The sequence below is a fragment of the Camelus bactrianus genome, chromosome 19 (genome assembly GCF_048773025.1).
Source record: "Camelus bactrianus isolate YW-2024 breed Bactrian camel chromosome 19, ASM4877302v1, whole genome shotgun sequence".
Taxonomy (NCBI): Eukaryota; Metazoa; Chordata; class Mammalia; order Artiodactyla; family Camelidae; genus Camelus; species Camelus bactrianus.
The window spans coordinates 32,934,309-32,956,283 of NC_133557.1; the positions used below are offsets into that span (position 1 = coordinate 32,934,309).

Sequence of the window (21,975 nt, forward strand, 5' to 3'; positions counted from 1 at the left end):
AGTTACCCACGCTGTCGACACCCGAGCCAGGCAGAGTTGGGCCACATGTGCGAGGACGGAGGGTGACGGCGGCAGAGTGCCCGGCAGGGCGGGGCAGCCAGCGAGCCGATCGAGGCTCACCTCCATCATAAAGGACACAGGGCCCTGAGCAGAGTCCTGCACACTGCAGCTGACCCTCAGAGCAATAAGCAAATATTCAGAAAGACGGGAAACGCCAACACTTCAAGCACTTGAAGCAAGTTTCTTACCCAAACAGAAAATCTAGGTTAAGTAATCCAAGTGCGCCTTCATCCCTCACCCATGGAGAAGTGTCCTTTAAAAGTGCAGGCAGGGGAGAGTACAGTTCAGTGGTGGAGGGCGTGCTTAGCATGCACGAGGTCCTGGGTTCAATCCCAGCGGCTCCACTAAGCACATACATAAATAAACTTAATTATCCCCCCCCAAAAAAAGACCAACAGAAAGAAAACAAAACAAAAATGCAACAACAAAAAACACAGCGACAACTTCCTACACAAACAAAACCCGCAGAACAGAGCAGTGAGGGCTGAAAGCGGACGCTCACGGCCCCAGCCCCGCAAACTTCCAAACCCAACCAGCCCCAGAGGCAGGAGGCCGGCTCCGCTGCTGACCTGGCCCCTGCGGAGAGGAGGCCCACGACCAGCTCAGCCCCCAGGAGGGCTTCGGGTGCGGGGAAGGTGCCCCAGGAGACCGGAAGCGCCCCAGTCATTTCTGGAGCTGGGGCTCCCCCTGCAGTGCTCTGCCCCGCTCCTCACGTCTCCCTCGTTCCCCAGGGTCTCCTGGGGCTGCTGAACAGAGGGCCACAGTCTGGGGGCTGAAGGGCAGGGCATTTCTACCACCCTGTCTGGGGGCCGGGGCAGGGTGTCAGTGGGGTTCTCTGAAGGCTCCTGGGAGGATGTGTCCTGGGCCCGGATCAGCTTCGGCCGGTGGCCAGCAATCCTCGGTGTCCTTGGTGTGTAGAGACGTCACCCCATCTCTGCCTCAGCTGTCACACGGCCACCACCATCTCCTCCTACTAGGACACCAGTGGTCAGGTTGGACTAGGTCCACCGTATTCTAGTGTAACCTTATCTTAACTAATTACATCAAACTTGGTCACATTCTGAGGCACTGGGGGTTAGGGCTTCAATATACAAATTCTGGGGGAGACACTCACCTGAGAAAGACAGTTGTTAGTCTGACTGTCCTGTTAATAGACCATCTTCCAGTTGATCTGTCAGCGCTCACCCCAGATGCCAAAATGCGTTCAATTCTGAGAAAACTAACCTGGTCCAAGGTGGGGTGTCCATCTGTCTTTCCCTCTGCGGGTGGGGTTGGGGGGGGGCTCTTCATTTGTGCAACACCTTCCCTGATTTTATTTATTTCTTTATTTATTTCTGGGCTGGGGGGATTGGGTTGGTTTGTTTATGTTTTAAGTGGCAGTGCTGGCGACCTCACGCACACCACGCGCACTCCAGCACTGAACTATAACCCCCTTCTGCAACACCCTCCTTTAGACTTTACAACAGGTTCTCAAACGTCACCTGAGATCACCTGAATACACCCAGCGACAGAAGCACTTACTCTGTCCACACTCCACGGGCTGGGAAAAAGAGGCAGGAGAGGGTGGAAGCCTCTGGTCCCCTCGTCTCCCCTGACGGCCCACCCGGCACCGTCCCTGCCATCCCCCCAGAAACCCCCCTTCCTGCGGCCACAGCCGAGAATGGAGACCCTGGCCCCAAGCAGCCACCAGACTCGAAACCCAAAGTAAACACGCTGCTTAGCTCGTGGGTCAGCCTTTCGGTCCCAGCAGTGGGTCCTGACCCCAAGGACGGCCCCTGAGGAGGACAAATATGAAGAACGTTCAGAGCTGCGGCTGCGGGGCTCGGGGGCTGGAGGCTCGCACACACCCAGGGTCTGACTGTGGGCGCCTCCGGGCTCTGCCCCTCCCCCCGGGCGTGGGAGGCGGGCAGGAGGACAGAAGCCCGTCCGGTGCGACGTCACACCTCACGCCTGGCGTTGCAGACTCAGGTTCACCAGACGCTACGGGAGGCACCAAAACAAGTGCCAAATTGCGGAAATCAACCATTTAAACTCAAGGTGTCTGTTTAATGCCCGGCATCCACAAGAAGCTCTCGGTCGTGTGTGTGCAGCCAAGTGTCAGAAGCCTCAGGCAGCCTGTATTCAAACTAGAAGACGCGTGCTTCACTATCTGACTTCCTATATGAGTAATAAGTGTCCTTACTCACCAGTGAAACAGACCCCTAAGAGTTCGGAAGAATACCGAAAAGGGGAAAATGCAAGCTCCGTTTTGGAGAAGCAAGAACTGCCTCCCAGGGCTTGCATTTCTCAGATAATCTCCACCTGTATGGAAAGTTCTAAAACGGTGGGGGGAGGGCACAGACGCAGTTCAGGGGTGGCACGTGCGCTTAGCGTGGCCGCAGCCCTGGTTTCAGTGCCCCGCACCGCCATTAAATATAAATAAATAAGCACAATCGCCTCCCTCTCCCCCCAAAAATGAACCAATGATAATCCAAGATTGGTGGAAATGTTAAAGATACACATAATTTATCCAAGCCCAGGGAAGCTCTAGGAGAATAATAGTCCACAATCTCCCTGCATCAGTAAGAGGGTGAGAGGGTTGCGGGGTCCTGCCCGTCTGACCAGCGGGAGAGCGGCCGGCTGCCCAGTGCTTTTCGGCAGCTGAGCTTTGAAAGTGGAAGCAGTCGCGTCTTAATGGCCTGACAAGGAAGACTAAAGCACGTGCACCACGGTTCTTCTTTGAGAAGATGGCAGAGCATCTGCCCTGCCCTGGTGGAGGTGCCGCCTGACGGAGACGCACCTGGCCGTGGGACCCACGCCTGGGGACCGTCATCTCCGAGCTGCCTGCACTGCCGTGCAGATCACAGGGCACCTTCATGCGCTCACAAGTCCCTTCATGCGCTCACAAGTCACAAGTAAGGGACCCTCAGGGAGCAGCCTGCGATCCTGAAGAGACACAGGTGCCACGTCGCCGTAAGGCGAGGAGTTGAGGCCGGGCCCCCGCGACCCTGGGACACAAGGCGCACAGTTCTGCAGGGTCACCCGGGGGGAGGGCAGGCTCTGCTGTCCCCCTAAAGAAGCCACAGTTAGAGCACGGAACTGCTTGGCAAACCTCCTCTCTGCGGGGCGGCGTGCCCCGAGGACCCCCCCTCGTCCACCACCTCCCACCTGGATGGCAGACACTGAGCAGGCGGCCTGGCTGTGTCCTCAAACGTTGAACAAACCCACACGACCCAACCATTCCAACGTGCCCTGCCTGGGAGGTGAAAACACGGGTCCACCTGAGGACTCATACGGTCACAGCAGCCTCACTCACCACAGTGAAAATTTGGAAACAACCAAATGTGCGTCAGCAGGTGAGCAGATGAACAAAGGAGAATCAATCCCAAAGGAGGGACGGGCTCGCGGGAACCTGGTGCCTCCTCGCCCCCCTGCGCCGCACTCTGCGGGCCTAAACGTCCTTACCACGCAGACACGCAGACACGCAGACATGGGTGAGTCCCAAAATAACCCCTTGGTGGGAACGCAGAGACAAAGGGACCGGGTATGAGTCCCTCCTTATGAAACATTAGAAAATGCCAAGTGCTCAACAGGGACGGGGCAGAGGCAGGCCAGTGGGCGGCCTGGGGACAGCGAGGGGTGGGTCCCCAGGGCTCAGGGAGTCCCCGGGCAGGGACACGTTTCACGGGTGTGTGCAAACCCATCGAATTACACTCCCCTAATGGGAGCAGCTGTTGTGGGTAAATGACACCCAATGACGTGGGTCAGAACTTACGTTTGTGGGAATATTCTTGTTGACTACAGGCCTGTGTGTGTTTGCTGCCATTTGCTGTGGATTGAACCTTGTCCCCAAAATTCACTTGCTGGAGTCAGTCCCCAGGACTTCAGCATGTGACATTATTTGGAAACCAGGTCCGTGCAGACGTCATTAGCTAAGATGAGGTCATTAGTTAGGGTGGGCCCTAATCCAAAGTGACTGGTGTCCTTCTAAGAAGGGGACACTGGGACACAAACACTTCGCAGGGGGGCGGCCGTGTGAAGACGGAGTGATGCAGCCACAGCCAAGCAACCAGCAGAGCTGGAGAGGCATCTGGGACAGACCCTTCCTGCCAAGGGGCCCTCCATCTCGGACTTCTGGCCCCCAGGGCTGGGGGACGTCTCTGCTGTTTAAGACGTCAGCCCGGGGTTCTGTCAGACAGCCCAGGGCGCTCACAACATTCTGCTCCACCACGGAAAGTCCCGAGCCAACGGGGTAGTTCAGAGAACTCCCCTCCTCTGCCTGACCCCATGGGTCCCACAGGCAGAACCCAGGCAGCCCTGAGGGCCCTCACCACGGGGGCACTGGTTCGCATGCTCCGAGGTTTACTATCTTCTGAAAAAAAAGAAGGTTACGACGCCAATTATGCAAGATCATTACATAAACCACACTTCGTAGTCGTTATTTTATCACTGTTCATGGTTGCATTTTAAGATTTAAAAACGAGCCCCTGACTGGAAAGAAACACTCCGCACTTGTTAACAGGAGCCATCCTCAGATGCCAGACAGGATGGAACGGGCACTGCCCGAGGTCTCTGGCTGACGACAACTGACGCCTCGGATGCCGGAGACCAGCCCGACCTCTGAATGCAAACCTGGGGCGCCACAGCTCTCCTCGGGCCACCTGCCGGCCCCCTCCCCGGCCCCCTCCCCGACACCCCACCACAGCTCCCTCCTCCACCCCTCCCCGGGCCCCTCCCTACCCCCACCCCCGTGACCCTCCCTCTTCCCTGCGGCTGCTTCTTTCAGTTCCTTCACCTCCATTGGGCCTGGAGCACCCCCACCTCCTACCCCAGCCTTTCCTACCTGTGTAAATGTCACTTCCTCTCTTGGGCACCCCCCCCACCCCCGACCACACAGAGCCAGGCATGTGCTGTGACCTCAGGGCCCCCCTTCCAAGACGGTCAGGGTGCTGTCCCCTCCCTGCCAGCCCGCCTCACGTCCCTTGGCTCTCACGGCAGAATTCCAAGCCTTAACCCTTACCCATTAGCCCCAGTCAGCTCACCTTAAGCCCCGATGTGTGAGCAGGAGCCTGGAACTGTGCTGGGCACTGGGCCCGGGTCAAAGGGCCCCATTCCATCGCCAGACAGGGCTCCCAGGAGGCCAGAGCCAGAGCCCCACAGGGTGTGGTGAGGGCCTCAGAGGGGGGCTGGGGTGGGGGCACCTTCCCAGAGCAGGGGACGAGCCAGTCAGGCCAAGCAAATGGGGGCTTGGGGGCCAGGAGAGGGCCCTAGGAGGGAGCAGCACGCATTCAGAAGGCGGCACCGGCTTGCAAACAAGGCCCCCTGGAGCCACCGTCTCCGGGCTCAGGGCCCTGGGCAGCCCCCTCCCAAGCTGACCCTGGCCTGGGCGGAGCAAGTCCTGGCCTGAGTGTCAAGGGGGCTGGAGAGAGTTCACCCCTGCACTCCAGGCTCGTGCTGGTGCAGACACAACACAGCCACCCCAGTGAGCCAGCTGAGCCTGGCCCCCTCAGGGTGGCCCTTCCCGACATCACACAGACAGAGGAACCATGAGCACCTCGGCCACAGCATCTCGGGGGATGAGGAACCCCTGTGTTTCAGAATGGTTCAATGAGAAGCAACGGCCACAACACAGACCAGAGATGGCATAGCACCCTGCGGGTCTGGTGGGAGAGAGAATGGAACAAGGAGATGGGTCCGGGCCAGCCAGAGACCCCCAACCAGCCAACGGCAGGGCCGGTGCAGGCCTCAGGCCAAGACGGGGAACCCAGAGGCCAGCACTTCGAAGGGAGATGCAGACTCTCAGGGGACAGCAGCCCCCCAGTGGGGGTCCCAAGTGCCCTGATTCAGGTTCTGGCACAGGGAGAGTGACTGGGGCCCTGGGGACAAGTGTGGGGACAGGGAGGGAACAGAAGAGGACCAGGCAGTGTCAGGAAGGCCTCCGATGAAGACTAAGTCAGAGCCAGCCAGGGGTCCAGGTACGTCCCCCTGCCGGTTGGAAGCTGGTCTGGGGAACTTGCATTTTGGGGTTGGGGCGAGAAAGGGGAAGAGGTCCCCTCTTACGCCTGTGCTCCCAGGCACCTCCCACTAGACTCCAGTCTCATTCTGGACCTTTCTTCCCTAAACCACACTTGATCGTAATGAGCAGCTAAACTCCTCTCAGCTCACTCAGGCTGTGTGCCGGGCCCCCGGCCATACAAATCTGCTTGTTTTAACAGGTGGATCTACAAAGGCAAATCCTGCCGTGACACAGAGGGATGCAACCCCACCAACCACCACCACCACTCAGCTACTGACACTTCCTCCTCCTCCAGGAAGCCTCCAAGGGCTCCTCCCCTGACAGCACACATGAGGCCTCTGTCACCTGACGCTGCCACACTGTCCCTCCAAGTCTGGGAGCCTCTCGGCAGAAGGTCCACATCCCAGCGCTGATCAAGCTCAGTGCACACCCTTGGGGCCAACAAAGCCACAGGACCTTTTTACATGGAACCTGGGATTTTGAAATCTTACATTTTAAAATAAATATGGCTTAAATGTCCCATCTTAACCGTTGGTAGAAGTGGAGCGAGATGGCAGCTTCCTGGTCCTGGCTGGGGCTGAAGGTGGGCAGTGAGGCTGTGCCACTGACTGGCCACACACCCCATGACAGCCCAGTGCCAAGTGCTCTGGGTCTCACAATTCAGAGCAGACACCACAGGTGTGGCTGACGTGTGGGCTCTGAAGCTCTGGGTTAGTCACAGCTCATAGCAAAGTTGGGGGATGGGTACTGAGTTACCAGCTGTTGTGGGGTGAACCGTGTCCCCAAAAGACAGTGCCTGTGAATGTCAACTTGTTTGGAAATAGGGTCTTTGCAGATTTTACCAAGTTCAGATGTGGCCATAACACAGTGGGACTGGGGATGTGGCCACCAGCCCAGGGACGCCCTCAGCCACAGAGCTGAAGAGGCAGGAAGGACCCTCCCCTGGAGCCCGAGGAGGGAGCTCGGCCCTGCGACACCGCGACTGCATGTCTGGCCTCTGAACTGAAAAGGAACACGTCTCTGTTGTGTTAGCTATACCAGTTTGTGGCACTTTGTGACAAAAGCCCGAGAAAAAGCCACACATCAATGTAAATGTTTTTTTTTAAGTTTTCTTAAAAAGAAAGCTGACAAGGCTTAACAAGGCAGAAGACTATTTCCTTGGATTTTAAGTCTGCGATGCGCTGTAACTTGAAGTGTCACCTCTAACGCTCGTGCTCTCCGCCACCAAGAAAAACAGTCTGCGTGGGAAGTAAGTGGGAGCAAGGCCTGCTCTCCAGCAGCGCGACCGTCTCTGGTTGTCTTTCTGCCTTGTTGCTTTGAAACACTTTCCAACCTCAGGAAAAGTTACAGTAGTAATTCAGAGAACTCTCATCCACCCCTTAAACCAGATACGGGATTTTTTTTAACACTTTGCAACATTCTTTTACATCCAGTAACTGCTGGAATCAGTCTCTGTGAAAACAAGAGAAGGCACCCCACTTAAGATGCTGCCTGAGAATCGCTGGTGATGCAGAACCTGGGCCTGGACCCCACGCAGCGGCAGAAACACGTGTCCATAACCTCTTAGACTGGCGGCAGGCAGGGAGCACCACGGACGGACGACGGACGCAGGGGCCTGCACTAATGTTTGCCCGGCACCAGCAGAATCTCAGCCAGCCAATCGGATGTCTCCAAGGCCCCGCTCTCATTTCTGCAAAGGCCTTTCAGACGGTGAACACTCGTTAGATGCCAAGTAAGTGAGGGCTGGTGGCCGGCTGCTGAGAGAATGAAGAGAGCTGTCCGAGCAGGAGGCAGACAGGGCGGCTCCTCTGACACAGGCGAGTCCTGCCTCCACCACTCGGCAACCCCCCGCCTCGGGATCATCCAGTCCTGGGCTTCCCCGTGGCATCGGTGGCATCGACGACACGGCAGTCCCAGGACTGACCAGGCTTCAGCAGTGAACAGGCCACACTGCCCCTGACACCCCCACAGGGGCCAGCGGGCCCCTGACTGAGGGGCCGATGCAGCACCAGCTGGGGGCACAGGCCAGCCCAAAGGGCCAGAGATGGGGGTGGAGGACGGACACAGGAGACCAAGGTGGGGCAGACCTGGCCAGGGGCCCCGGCATGGGGGTCACGTGGACCACTCGGAATCAGCTGGGCGCTAGCTCAGCGGGTGCTGTAGGTCCCAGGGGACAGGGGAGAATCCCGGGGAGGGGGCCCTGAGGGAGGGTCCTGGGGGAGAGGCTTGGGGGAGGGCTTCTGGGTCAGAGGCCTTGAAGAAGGGGCCCTGGGGGAGAGTCCTGGGAGGCCAGGCTTGGGGCACCCTGTCCCGCTCCCGCGTCTGCCTGGGGAAGCCCCTTCTGCCAAGTGCGGGCTGGGACAGCTCCCAGGTGCTGTAAGAAATGAAAGGACAGACCTGGGAGCTGCCACTGACTTGCGGACTTGTGGGGAGATGTACCAGGGAGGGCTGGGGGGCACACAGGGGCTCCCCAAACCTACCCTATTGACAAATGGCCACGGCCCACGGGGAGGGCCCCCCCCACCCAGACCCCTCCTGGAGGCTTCACCGCCCCTGGCACAGAACGGGGCGGCACAGGGCTGAGGGGTGGGCACCTCTGTGTGAGGACAAAGCCCTGCAGGGTCTTGGCCAGGAAGCAAGCATCCTTCTGGAGTGCATCTTGTGTGCCTGAGTCACAGGTGTGCTCCAGCTTTACCCCAGTTCTGCTCTGGGGCCCCTACCCCAAGGAGACAACCCCGACACACTGAGAATAAACAAGTCCCAACTCAGAGGAGCAGAAGTGTCGCTGACATGGGCACTGGGACGTTTATGAGAAACAAGGGGGAAATCAGAGCAGAGAGCAGGACCGGGCGTGTGCTCAGACCCCTTCCCCTCCCAGCAAGCCCCTCATTCACAAAACTCACAGGTGAGAGGCGTGTCCACCACACACTGGCACGGGGCAGAAGGACACCAGGGAACCAGCGCCCAGGAGGCAGAATCCAGCATCACACGAGAGACCCCACACTTCCTCTCCTTCTGGGCCCCTAACGCAGGTGGTAGGGATCACACGGTGTCTGTGCTTGACCTTCACCAACTTGAAAAGGATGTTTCAACTGAAAGGATGGCAGATCGTCCACCCCCTCAGGCCCCAGACCCCGCATGGACGCTGGCTGCGTGGATGTGAACACAGTCTCACGCAGAAAACCTCAGGCTGTCATGGGGCCGGGTACCCCCCCCGGGGGGGGGGGCACAGGCGGCTCCTTCCTGCCCCCTCCCCTGCCCTGGGCCCACCAGCACCGAGGCTCTGGCTCTGACTTCTAACAAGAAAAAGGACAGTCCCCATGGGCCCTGGGCACAAGCAGCACTCTCTCCACAGGTGTTTCCCGGGGCCCTGGCGGAAGGCGTGGTGCGCGGGGAGGGGACGGCCAAGCTGTGCCGCCTAGCAGGTTCCCTTAAATATGGTGTCGTCGTTGACTGGTGTCCAGGAAAGCCGGCAGCAGCTTCCCGTCCCACCGTGACGTCCGGCTCTGCCAGAGCCCGTCTTTTCCTCAAGGGACGGGGAAATTCTAGGATCAGACCCTACGTCACTTAGCCATGCATATATTTCATCAGCTGCCACTGGCACAGCGGCGGCCAGCTCAGCGTCTCAGCCCGAGTGTCGGCTGTGCATGAAAATGACTTACGTGGGGGGTGACGGTTCAGGGGCAGAGCACACGCCTCGCGTGCCCGAGGTCCTTGGATCAGTCCCCGTTGCCTCAACTAAAAATAGGTAAATAAATAAATAAGCCTAATCTCCCCCCCAAAAAATAAAAACTTAAAAAAAAAAAGACTTACCTGGGGGAAAAAAAATCTGAGGTAAATTAGTTCACATTAAAATATTTAAAAGGAATGATTGCAAAAAAAGTTACTTTAAAAAGACAGAATTATGTTAAAAAAGATGTTCCTCCACTTTATTAACGGATGGCAAACCTAAAATTTTTAAATAAAACTTACACAGGTGATGATTATTTTCTAAACTCCATGTACATCTCCTTAACAAAAGGTGCACATACCTGTAAGAGCAGGCGCCAAACAGAAAACCACGCCACCGCCACACTCTGGGTGCCGAGCACGCGGCACTCGGGTCCCCGAGACGCGGGAGGGGCCGCGCCCGCCCTCACCTGGCCCTCCCAGCCCCTCGCAGGAGGACAGGCCAGGGCTGCTTCTGGGCCCTGGACGCCACCAGGCAGACCAGCACGTGGGACCAGCAGCTCCGACTCTTCAACACAGCACAGAACTGAGTGAAGGGAGATTTCAGAGGCGTCTGTGGACTCAGCCAGATCCAACTCAAGGCAGCCGGCAGTAAAGACACGGGCAGTCTCCCACCCCAAGTCCACACCGGGGACCCTACGGAGGGACTCCCAGGCTCTCGGCTGCGTGTCGGCCGTGCCAGTGAAGCCGAGGAGGGCGAGACGGAGTGTCTGTGATCTGCTTTAAAATCGTCCAGAGGGAAAAACAGAAGGAGACGAGTGAACGGGAAGAGAGCCGCTGGGGGTGACTGCTGCTAGTGAAGGAAACACCCTCCCAATTCTGGGTCTGCCCGAAAACTTCCAAAGTAAGATCCGAAAATACAAGCAGGTCACCAAAGAACAACACGCCTTTCACAGACTGGGGAGCACGTGTAACTGAGCGAGGCAGGGGCTGGAGGAGGTGTCCGGTCCCGCAGCCCTCGCCTCCCGGGCTGCGCGGGCCCGCGGCAGGGGGAGGCACAGCCCTACGGTCTGCAGAGGGCCCGCCTCCTCCCACAACATCAGGCAACAGCCGTTGTTTGCGGGCTGACCTCGGCGTGATCGGAGTGACAGCAGCAACCCTGGCCTCCCGAGGGTGCGGGCTCCTGGCAACCCCGGGACCCACGGGGAGGGACCACACCTGTGACTGCGGACGACACGCTGGGGACCGCAGCCACACCCCCACCCCCAGCCCCGCAGGGACCAAGGACCCCCCCGCAGTCATCACGGCCTCAGACTCGGACTTTCAGACCAGCTGCTTCAGGACACTATCTGGTGTGAGGGGAAGTTCCCTGTGTCGCTGTAGTGTGAGAGCTCTAAATTGGAAGACTGCGTCTCAACAGCTGATACCCTTCGTGTTCCTGAGTGTCCTGGCATTAAAAACGCCACCCTGAAAGGGGCCTCAGGTCTCACCAGCTGCCTGAGGGGGAGGAGGGTCCGGGTCCGATGGGGGTGGGGCAGGTGGGCACACGTGCACACAGCAGTGCAGGGGGCAGTAACCACTCGCCCCACCGCCCCTGGACCCCTGGGGCTCAGCCCCCCTCCCCACCACGCCTCCCTCCAGGCCCCCCGTGTCCCCCTCCCAGGCAGGGGCTGACTTCTGTCTTTGCTCTGTCGCTTCCCCTCTGGGGACATGCGACCCGGCAGAGCAGGACCTCGTGGGCTGCCGTGTCCCCAGGCCGACAGCCCTGCTTCCCGCAGGTCTGCCGGGTGCTTGCTGATACGGCGGTCACCGGCCACATCTGCTATGCCATCCAGGGAAAGGCGGGCGTGAGGCGACAGCTGGTGATGGATGGAGAGCCTCAATAAATGCTGGGACTGAGAAATAAAGGTGGAAATCTGTCCAGCAAACCCCAGCTCTACTGGTGCTGTGGGTGGAACCATGTTCCCCCAGAAGATACGACCAAGTCCTCACCACGGGTGCCTGGGAACGTGACCTCACCCGGAAATGGAGTCTTTGCAGATATAATCACGTTAAGATAGAGTCGCTCTGGTGGACCTGATTCAGTATGACCGGTGTCCTTATAAGAAGAGGGAAACCTGGACACCAGGGGCCAAGGCCATGGGAATGGACAGGAGACTGAGGGATGTGTCTTGGCCAACAACACCCAGGATGGCCGGCAGCTCAGAAACTGGAAGAGGCATGAGAGGTCCTCCCCGGAGCCTCCAGGCAGGGGGCCCACACCTTGAGCAGGCCTTCCGGCCTCCAGAATAAATCCCTGTTGTTTTAAGGGGGCAGGTTTGTCGTACTTCGTTATGACAGCCCCGGGAACCTCTTAAAACAGCAACCTAACTCACAGTGACTGCAGGAAGGGCCCCAGATCTGCGTGGTCCTGTGCACCAGGCCCACCCTCGTCCGATTCAGGAGTGTGGGCGAGGTTGGAAGATGCATCTTTATGAAGCTCTCAAGGGCTTCCGAGATGAGCGCCACTGACGTGGTCCACCCGCCACCCAAGAGACATGTGGCGAAGCCACTCGTGTCCGGACCCTGGAGGGCTTCACAGCACAGCGGCTCCACCTCACCTCCGCACCTGCGCCAGGGCACGCATCCCCACCCACCGCGGGCGACGTAGGGGAACGTGGGAGTGCACGTCCCATGCCAGCGAAAGAGCTGATGCCGGGCACCCGGGCGGCTCTGCAGGGAAGCATGGACCCGGCACGCCCACTCGCCCAGCTGCACCCTGGGCGGCTTCCGGACAACGGATGGACAAACCATTATCTGTGCTAACAGCTACACGTCCGTCTCAGTGTCTACCAAGAAAACTACAACCACGGCACCAAACTCATGATTTCACGACTATTCTTGCTTCTCAAGACCAAGCGAAAGAAATTTACGAGTGAGGTCGGTGGGATCCCCAGTGTCCAATCTGGGCAGAGCTCGGGGAAACTGAAGAGATGGTGCCTGCCCTGCTGGCTTCTCCAGGCGCCACGCGTCTGCCGACCTCAGAGGAAGACACCTCGTGTTTGAACCACCTCCCGACCCTCTGCTGGAGAGGATTTGCCAGACGCAGCGAAGGCGCATCTCCTGGGCTGACCCTCCCGATCTGCTTCTCCCTGGAAGTACTCCCGGCTCGGCGCATCCTGAGCTCCCAGCTGGCCGCACAGGAACCACCGTCGCCGCGGTACTGCCGCTGTCAGAAACGTGTAGCCACCTCTGCTCAGGGGTCCTGGCATGTGGGGTTTCCACCTGGTGCAGAATGTGAAGCAGCAGGCGACTGAGAAGCCAGACCAGGGAGGAGAAGGAAGGAAGCTGCAAGAGTGCCTTTCCACAGCCTAGTGCTTCCCACACTGTCCAGTCCAGCTCAGTGACTGGGCGGAGAGGGACATCCAAGGACAGTGTTGTCTGGTCCCTCTTTGTTCTACCCATAACGTAAGGAAAAACAAGAAAAGTCAGTGTCTCCAGTGTTAAAGGCCCCTTTCCTCAGGCCCCAGTGGGCCCATCACTGACCCCATGGAGGCCCATCACTACCCACTTCTGAAAAGTTCTTCAAAACACTCTGAGGTTGAGGGGAAGATCTTCCCACAAAATCAAAGTGATGAAGTCCCAGTGCTCCTATACCATCATAGGCCATGGAAGACCACCACATCCTTGTGGAGCAAACGTGAACTTCCTGCTTATGGAGCGACCCACGCACAACCAGAAGCGAAAGCAAAAGTGACAGCAGGTGGCAGCGGGCGCAGGGAAACAGCACGGCCATGAACGGGACTGTTCAGAGAGCAAGGCGCAGGCTGCCCCCCAGGGGCTCTGCCTGCCTGGCGGAAGCTCGGCTCTTTCGAAGTTAGTGCCCACGTGGCTTTGTGTCCAGACTCCTTTGGTTTCCCTTCAGAAACTAAAAACTAGAAATGTACACACCGTCGGGAACAGTCACCTCAAACCACAGGGATGATTTGGGAAACCTTCAGGATGTACGGAGACCCCGGGCTCTCCCAGGATGGCAGGAACTCATTTCCTTAGCTCTCTCTCCTCCGAGAATCTTTATTCAGGGAAATGCCTGCCTTTAATGTTTAGTCGGTAGTGAAATCTTATTACTAACATTTTTAGAAGCCGGTGGAAGAAGCACTGATCTGTAGGCTCTGAAACAGGCAGCAGAGAACACGCACTCAGGCCACCAGCCAACAGAAGCCGCGCTGAGGTGGTTTTCACGGGATGCGGCAGGGAACCAAAGAGCAGAGAGCTTCTGTCCCACCTCTCTGAGTCTGAGTGCCCTGAAACAACCCCAGACCCCTGCCGGGGGGGCTCCACCCTGTTTGAGGGACAGGCCCCAAATGAGAATGTGTCAAAAGCTCTGGGACCTCTCCCCAACCCTGGGGTCTGGGGGCTCTCGGGCCCCAAGAGAAGAATGCAGAAAGGCCCTTGGTGCTTTAACCCCAGGAGCTCCCTGGCCAGCCAACGCAGGGCTCAGTCCCACGTGGCCCAGCAGTGTCCCCCACCTGGTCTCTGGATCTGAAGACCCACTGTAAAGTCAATGGCTGCTGTTTGGGAAGAAGCTGAGCAGCACAGATCTGAGGGCACAGACCTGACGGCACGTGGGACCTGCCCATCAGTGGGGGTGGGGCGGGAGGAGGTGGGCCGCATCCTGGGCTCCAGGCCCCAGCCCTGCAGCTCTGCCCCATGAGGCCACTTGCTGCCACCCCCGAAACAAGCGTCAATCCTGTCCCTGCGTCCCGCTTCCCGTCATGACCTCTCCTCCTCTCGGGACCAGAGCGCGTGCACCGGCAGGCCTGCTCCACTTTCTGTTCAGAAGGGCGGATGTGGGCCACGGAGCCAGCCGCGGGGCTGGTGGGAACAGCTGGATCACGCTGGAAAAGCAAGCGGGGTTTTAAGCACAGACGGGAGGGTGCAGGTGACACAAAGCCGCCTTGTGAGAGACCAGGGGTCGGGCGTGTCTCAGGCCAGCGTGCCCACTTCCCTGCAACGGGCGCAGGAGCCTGGGCCTCAGAACCACCTTGGGAGTCGAGTCTCTGACTCGACCTTACCGGAAGCATAGGGGACACCGCTGGTCCGGGCACTGCAGCGAGGACCTGGGCCTAGGAGCCGGGCGCCCCGTGATCCTGGGCCACTGCCTGCGCAGGCAGCTTGCTTCCCGCCTCTGCGGGAACTACTGCTTCTGTCGACATTTTCTGAGCTGTCTTTGAACTTCCCAAGTAAAAGGAAACTGTTGCTCAAAAGCTTCATTCCTTCGAATGGGATGAGATGAGAAAACAAAATACACCCGTTTAAGGTGCGAACAGACCGCACCAGACACAAAGGCCCACAGAGGGCAGCGTCTCCAAGGCCTGTCCGAGGCGCCTGCCCGACACGCTTCCACCGAGGCGCCGCCATTCCATTCGTCCACCCGAGTTCCTCCACTCGACCTCCCTCCGCCTCTGGGGCCTGCAGCACAACCGGAACCGCACCCCACACACACTCGTCTCCTCCGGTCCTCCGGGGCCACCCTCACAGTGGCACCCCCATTGCCCCATCCACCCTCTCACTGTGACCGCCTCCTCGAGCACACACAGTGGGCCGACTGGTGGGTTACAAGAGTGTGTTTCCAGAAAGCCCGTCTGTCTGCATCACCCCACGCCATTCCTGTGTAACTCAGGGCAGCCAACCTTTGTATGTGGGGGATCACTCCTGGGACGTCAGTCTGGAGAGCAGCAAGTCCACACTGCAGACAGGTAAGCGGCTGACGGGGGGGATTCTCGCTGGGCTCTCCGGGCCCTGGGCATGGCCGGATGACTGCGTCAGAGTGGAGCCGCGGAAGCTCACAGGTCACACCCTCCGTGCTCTGAGAGGGCGACCTGCCCAAAGCAAGTGTCCCCCTTCCATGAGGCAGCCGTGGCTGCTGCAGATTCTCAGCCCAAGAGGGCTGCTCCACGGAGGAGGATGACCCCCGGCCTTGGGCCTTCTCGCAGCAGACCATGTAACCAGAGGGAGATGAAGCAGCGATGCAAGCAAAACCTTACAAAGAAGTGCCTCGACCCGCAAGTAGCAGTGCTGCCTGCCTTATGTAAATAAGGACATCTGAGAATCAGTCACAAATGCGGATCTTTCCAGAGGAGGACTGCACACCTGTCCCACAAGGTGATGCAGTGATGAGGTGCCCCTCGGGGACCAGGAACAGGACTGCTTCACTGAGACTTCCCCCAAAAGACGAAGCGTGCTCTGTGACCCTGGATGTTCAGGATGGAATTTGTGTGCTGAATCAAGACCTGAATCAAACCATCACTTGAAACTAAATCACTTCTCACACCCACCCCCCACAGCCAGTCAGCCCCCCGAAAGCTGCCTGGCCCCAAGGGTCCTGCCCTCTCACTTGCTATCCACTCTCTGCAAAGCAGAAGTTAGGACAGAATTCGCTCCCCAAGTGCCAGGACAAGGAGCTGGTACTGTGGGTCCAACGCTGGACTGGGGAGGGGTCTGCAAGGACACCCTTTCCCTCCAATAGTTCTTAGAGACTCAGACGTGCCCCACCACCACCACCATCCTGCTCCGAGATCTCACTAGCATTTGTCACCCACATTGGGTCACATCAGTGGTTCCTGTATGCCCCCCACCCTGGCCCATCCTGGGAGGTCACCGGCCCCTCTGCAAGAACTCTGTCCCCAGTCTGGCCCGCAGGCTGGTCTACAGCAGGGCTTCAAATACGCAGTCTCTGTCAGGAATAGAAACTCCGCGAGTATCTGCCCAGCACGACTAGAAAGACACAACAGCTCTGTAAATGCTGCTGAAAATACGCTAACATCATTTTCCGACTTTCTAAAGAGCCTAGGTCACTGACTTTTTAAGGCCAAACAGTGATGTTTTAAAATACTTAGTCATTTAAAATCTAAATAAGAGTTAAGCAGCATGGCTAATACAGAACGGAACACTGCGTAAATCACACTGACATCAAATCTGACAGGTCTGGCTTGTTTTCATCCTTTACTAGAACAACTTTCTAGTTTGTTAGGAACTTTTCCATGATGCCCCCACCTGTGGACAGTACCACCATACATATTCTGCCATCACCCGCACATCGGAACACTAAGCCCCAACTCATGTGTCAGGTGCATAAAGGCAGAGAAGAGAGCAAGCCTGGACACCCCTGCGGTCCAAGACCCCAGCTGTACTGGCCGCACCAGAGCCAGAGCCAAGAGCGGAGGACATGTGCCAAGATTAAGACAAGACAACTGTGTATCAAAGACTTAACTGAGTCTTGCGGCCTCAAGAGAGATTTTCAATCATCCATTTATTCTGACGAGTTAGGCCCTTCAAGCAAACTTGTGGTGACAGAAGAATCTTTCTTGCTCAGGGGACGGGGCAGATTCACAAGGGAATTCTTGACAACCTACCATCACTCAACAGACTTTAAAATCTGCTAAATCAGAGAGAAGAGGGGGCAGGGTACAGCTCAGTGGTAAAGTGCACACCTAGCACGCATGAGGTCCTGGATTCAATCCCCAGTACCTCCACTAAGTAAATAAATAAATTAATTAAATTACCTCCCCCATCAAAAACAGAGAGAGAGAAAGCCTACATTTTTATGAGAACACGAAGCCCCCAGAGCAGGGGCCAAGAGCAGTGGTTTCTAGAATTCTCCATCCACTTCAACGCAGCAGCCAAGAGGGCACCTGAACACCTAAGACATTGGCAGAGCGAGGAATTAAGTTCACGGCTCGCCGGGCCCGCTGCAGACCTGCACAGACAGTTGTGCGGGTGCTCTCAGCTGGTCGAAGGCCTCTGGTAGAGAGCAGAACAGACTGCACGGCTGCCCCAGAAACACAGACCCCCGGGACACCGTGGCCCACTTTCCCTTAATTTGAAAAACCCCACGTAAGGACAATGTTGGAAAGTTGTTAATACTTGGTTCAACATGTTTGCAAATAACACATCGTCTGACTGCAGAAGTCCTGGGAGCTGCCTCACCCATTCTCAGTGCTGACCACACCTTCCAGTGCGAATGTGTGACCTACGGCAGCAAGGCGTCACCCTGACCTGGATAACTGAGTCGGGACTTGGAGCATCCCAGAGGGTTGGTGCCCCTGCAGCCAACAGTCTGCCAATCCTGAACGTCAGATACAGGATGTGGACAAACAGCTCATTTTCAAACACAAAACAGCTAAACCCGAACAGCAATTATCTCACCTAATCGAAACCAAATTCTTACACCCAGGATGATGTCAGTGAGGCCCACTTACATGTCATCCGGAGACTGGCTTCCAGGAAAGGATGAATTTTTGGTTTATCCTAAGGTAAGTACTTTCCACCACTTCCTAAAGAGAACTCTCGCAACAACACGCCCCCAAACATGCACACCTTCTTCCCTTCAGTAAAGGGAATGAAAATAATTATCAAGAGGGCACACTGTCTAAGTTCCTACTTAAATCCAGTAACTTCTGCTTCAGATCACTCACTCCTTTCCGGAATAGCAAGGTGTCCAAAGTTTTCAATTCAAAATGTACCAAGTGGAAGGGTTCTACTATGAGAGAATTCTGTTGTCTACTTCATTATTCATGCGAAAAACCCTTCTAAAAATGTCCCTTTCGGGGAACAAACTATTTCCCACTCTCGGAGAGAGTGCCTTGCACAGACAGCACACGGGCCAGCAACAGAGTGAATCCAGTCTGTTACCCAAAGGGGAAGTTAGCTTTGATAAGAAATCCAGTATGAAAGATTCTACAACAGATACAATTAAAGCGCACACTAGGGCTCCGCACAGGTGTCTGCGCCCAGCCGTTTCGCTAAACGTGTGGCCTAATTAGCATTTCTGTACACAATGCTGATAACGATCTTGCCTCTGTAATCCGCGACAAATACGTCGCTGAGATTGTAGCTCGGAAAGCGTGAAGAAATTCGCTGAGAATCTCAGTCAAACTTTCTTTTGTTTGTATTTCCTCGGTGTCAGAAAATACCAGCCCTTCACCCATTTGGTTTGCACCCAGGCTCCTCGGTCCAGCCCTATTGTGCGTGGTCCGTTAAGCCCGTAAGTCATAAATTTGTTAGCAGAGCTGGAGGGACCCCAACTAGCCAGAATCCTCGTCCTGGTGCAGAAATCCCCCATTTGCCATCGGGATTGAGTTGTCAGACAGGGACTCGCGCTACCCTGTGAAACTGACATGTCTATTTACAGAGAAACAAAGACGCGGCTCGCGGCGGACCCTGCTCTCTCCGCGCGCCCCGTCCGCTCCGCGCGCCCCTCGCCGCTCCGCGCGCCCCGTCCCCTCCGCGCTCCTCTAGCCGCCCGGCCTTGAGGACCCCGCGCCCGGTTCAACCAGTAATTAAAATGGAGACGAGGCTGGTGCCTGGCTTTAGGGGTAGACAATGACCCCCAAGGCCCGGCGGGGCGCGGGGACCCGCCGCGCCCACCTCCCGCAGTTCCGACTCTTGGCAAACTCGGCGCGGGCGGCTCCGGGTGCGGCTCGGCGGCGCGGGAGGGGGGCAAGCAGGGCGGCGCGGGCGGGGGGCGCCAGGACGCCCCCGGGCTGCCTCCTGGGGACGGCGTTGACGCAGCAGAAATTACCAGCTGGAAAATTCCCCTTTCGGAGGTGACGGGGGAGGAACCGCGGCGGCGGCGGCGGCAGGAGGCGCCGAGGGATAGGGGGCGCGGGGCAGCCCCGTCGCCGCCTCCGCCTCCGCGCTCAGCCCCGCGGGGACCCCGCGTCTCCCTCGCCCGCCCCGCCCAGCCGCGCCACCCAAGCACGGGTACCGACGGGGGCCAGGCCGGGGTCGCTATCGCCACCCCGGGAGCCGCAGCCGGACGCGCCGATCGCCGCCGGGAGGGCGCCCCCGCGGGGCGGGGCGCGGCGGGGCGCGCGGGGCGGGCGGCGGGGGCGCGCCCCGGCTCGGAGTGGCCCCGGCCAGGAGCGGCCCGGCCGGCTCGAGCCCCGGCCCCACTGCGATGCGCCAGCCCGGCCGCGGACAATGAGCCGGCGCCGCTTACCTGTGACCCCATGGGGCGCGGGCGCGGGCGGGCGCCGCGGCCGCCAGACCAGCGCCGGTGATCGCCGCGGCCGCAGGGCGAGCGCTGCGTCCGGGCGGGTCCGAGCTGCGCGCTCGCCTCGGTTGCTGTGTCCGTCTGTCCGTCCGTCCGTCCGTCCGTCAGGCCGGCGCGCGCCCCCGCGCCGCTCCAACCCCCCGGCCCCCGCCGCCCGCGCGCGCGCCCCGCCGGCGGACCCTGACCCCGCCCCCCGGCGCGCGCCCGGCCGCTGCTGATTGGCCCGCGCACTGGCCCCGGCCCCCGGCCACCGCCCCGGGCCCCGCCCCGCCGGCCCGGCCGCTGCCCCGCCCCTCGGTCTGCCGGCTCCGCTCGCGGGGTGGAGGGGGCCGCGGCGGGGGTCGGTTCGCCTCCGCCCCCCCGTGGGCGGCCGGACAGCGGAAGTGCGGGCTAGAGCTCGCTGGGCATTGTGGGAAGCCCCTCCGCGGGGCTGGCGGGGGGCGGGGGCGGCGCGGCGTGGGGTCTCTGGGCGCCGGTGCCCCTTCCCACCGGGACCCAGCCCCCGGGAGACCACCCGATGGGAGATGCGGGTCGAGGCGAGGGCACCGCAACGCCTGCCTGGACTGCGCACCCTGGCTTGCCAGCGCGGCTGTTCCTCTGGGACGCGAGGGTCCCGGGACCACAGGCCGTCCCCGCACCCCGACGCGCAGTCGCGCCGCGTGCCTCTCGCAAACTTCGCGCCTTCCCCGCCGGTTATGCAGGCAGCGCGCTGTGCAACCAACAAGCGCTCCCACGGCGCCCAGGGGCCCGGGGCCGCGCTGTCGAGGGACCTCAGCGCGCCCAGGGAGAAGTGCACCTCGGGGCGCGGGCCACGGGATAGTGCCTGGCACTGGGCTTGGGTTTGGCCAACTTAGGAGAACCGGCGGCAGCGCTCGTCGGTCCTTCCCGCAGCATCGTTTGTCCGCTGTGGGTGAGGGTTCCCGCTAAGGAGCGGGAAGCTAGCGGTCTGGGCCTTGCCCCGCTTCTCCCGCAAGCGATCTCGAATCCTGCTGCCCGAGATGGGCCCTGCCCGTCCCTTCTTGCCCCTGCTTTCCTCGAGTCCTCGGGGCGGGCAGAATAGGAAGATGGGAAGCTGGCCCCGCATTCCTGGCTGGCCTGTGCGGGGGCAAAGGCCACCTCGCTTCCTCTCCCGGGCGCGACGGTGGGAAGGGAGGTGAGCCTGTGGCTGGCTAGCCGCGCAGGGGAGTCGAGCACGAGCGGGCCATCCAATGGGGAGGCGCCGCGGACCGTCTGCGCCCTACCTCCCTGCGGGCCCAGCGCCGCGGAATTCCTCGGGAGGTGGGAGGCGGCGGGCATTACGGACGCTTTCTCAGGATGTGTGAGGAGGCATTCACTGGGCTGCAGTGGGAGTGCAGGCTAGGGGGGTGGGGGAATTCTCCTTGAGTGAACGAGGGCGGCCGCGGTCTGGCAGCCAGCGATGAAAGGCTGGGACACTCCCTCACTGCAGCCGGCGCCTAGAAATGGCTGTGCAGACACCCTCACCCTACTCCCTTACCGCTGCCTGGGCCAGCATCGCCGGCTCAGGAGCCCCCTCCCAAGCCTTTCCTCTGGAGGACCCTCTCTGTCACACCTCCCTGGTCTGGAACCACAGGCCCCATTCTCCTTGGCCCTGGCAGGTGGGGGCTGGGCACAGCCACCCTCAGTAGTGGCTGCCTCTAGCCCTCCAGGAGGGTTTTACAGGTCACTCTGTTTTCCCTTGAAGGGGACAGAGGATGCTCCCTACAGGAGTCCCCCCACACACAGACCTAGGCAGACCACTCCTCTGATGGCTACCCTCCCCCCTCAGAGACTGCCCCCATCTCCCCCAAGGTGGTTCAACCCCAGACACTCTCCAAGGAGAACAGCACTGCTAGGAAGCCATGTCCATCGTCTGTGCGGGAACAGAGATCTGCTAAGACTGCCTTGGTGGAGTACCCAGTGGTGCTCACTCGTTGCTCATGAGGCCTGCCCATGAGAACATAGCCTTCGTTTCACCGGTACCAGGGCCCACCCCACCTGCTAGCCTCAGGCTTCTGGTCTTGGTAGAAAGCCTTGCTGAGGTCTGGGGTGAGTCCCTGGGGCCCTGGGACTCTCCCCACATTCCCCCACCCTGCATGATGATGAATCCAACACCTGCTTCCCCAGCAGCCCTGCCAGTGACCGGGGACTGAGACGCCCATCTTTTCTGTTGGGCAAGCAGAAGGGCAAGCAGCCTGAAGATGAAGCTGATTGACCA

At 59.2% G+C, this 21,975-nt stretch overlaps 1 protein-coding gene across 3 annotated transcripts in view; it reads right to left on the bottom strand.

The window, feature by feature from the left end:
• ZBTB46 (zinc finger and BTB domain containing 46) overlaps positions 1–19,912 on the bottom strand; it is a 52,826-nt gene extending 32,914 nt beyond the window's left edge. The window contains exon 1 of one of the 3 annotated variants that reach the window (XM_074347669.1): positions 19,707–19,912. The gene's annotated coding sequence lies outside the window, so the exon portion shown is untranslated. Of the gene's footprint in view, positions 1–1,174; positions 1,665–19,706 lie in introns of those variants that run through there. The other 2 variants (XM_074347670.1, XM_074347668.1) reach the window with 2 other exon arrangements.
• Positions 19,913–21,975: the final 2,063 nt, after the last annotated feature.